Below are 825 nucleotides of genomic sequence, written 5' to 3'. Positions count from 1 at the left end.
GCAGTGTATAGGCTATGTGGCCGTTAGTCCTTTACAGAAGCATTAAAAATAAATCTTAAAAATAAAATGATATAGGCTACAGAAAGCGAGCAACGAGTGCTCCCAAGCTGTAATTCACTTCAGCTGCAACGCGAAAGGCTATAATGCGCAACTTTGCAAATCGAATGTTGAGGCTCCGCCATTATTATTGAATTTCATTAGTCCCACTTATTTATGTGCGTTTGTTCGTGGGAAAGTGAGCAAGACACGACAGTTACGGTATCATGATTATAGTTAAATAAGATGAAAGACATAGGCTATAATATAAAGAAATTAGCTACATTTATTTTCAAATTAAATATCACAACACACATTTATCATTCAGTCTAGTGCGTTTTACATATAATGTAAGCGCAACTTGTGTAGATTTAAAAAGGCATGACTGCTTCATTTTGGTGTGTATTTGTATACTTTTACCATCTAATCAATCTCAGCATGCTTTAATTTTGTGTCGCTAGACGTTTGCATCACTAAGGTTAAATTAGCCTAAGTCTTTCTTTGGCCTGCGCTCTGGAATTGATCTGTTAAATCTAATAAACATTCAGTGTTTCAAACTGCGAAAAACGTGAAAAGCTTGTAAACATTGCAACGTAATAATACATTTACCTCAGAATAACCATTCAGTGTCCATAAGCCCATCAGTCAGCTAGAAAAATAACTATAAAGAAGAGCATTTTGCTATATTTATGCGCTATTGGATGTTAATATTTTTACTAAACTTGTTGTCTACATGATTCAACTCCTCCTACAAAATTGCATTTTACTAATGAAGAAAAACAGACTGAA

At 34.2% G+C, this 825-nt stretch overlaps 1 protein-coding gene across 1 annotated transcript in view; it reads left to right on the top strand.

Moving 5' to 3' along the window:
* LOC107757997 (glutamate--cysteine ligase regulatory subunit-like) overlaps positions 1-825 on the top strand; it is a 7,948-nt gene that overhangs the window by 3,186 nt on the left and 3,937 nt on the right. The window lies entirely within an intron of this gene.

Source organism: Sinocyclocheilus rhinocerous, unplaced genomic scaffold (assembly GCF_001515625.1).
Source record: "Sinocyclocheilus rhinocerous isolate Xijiao unplaced genomic scaffold, SAMN03320098_v1.1 scaffold1314, whole genome shotgun sequence".
In the NCBI taxonomy this organism is placed as follows: Eukaryota; Metazoa; Chordata; class Actinopteri; order Cypriniformes; family Cyprinidae; genus Sinocyclocheilus; species Sinocyclocheilus rhinocerous.
Note: the sequence above shows the minus strand (reverse complement) of the source record. Positions and strands in the feature narration are given on the sequence as shown.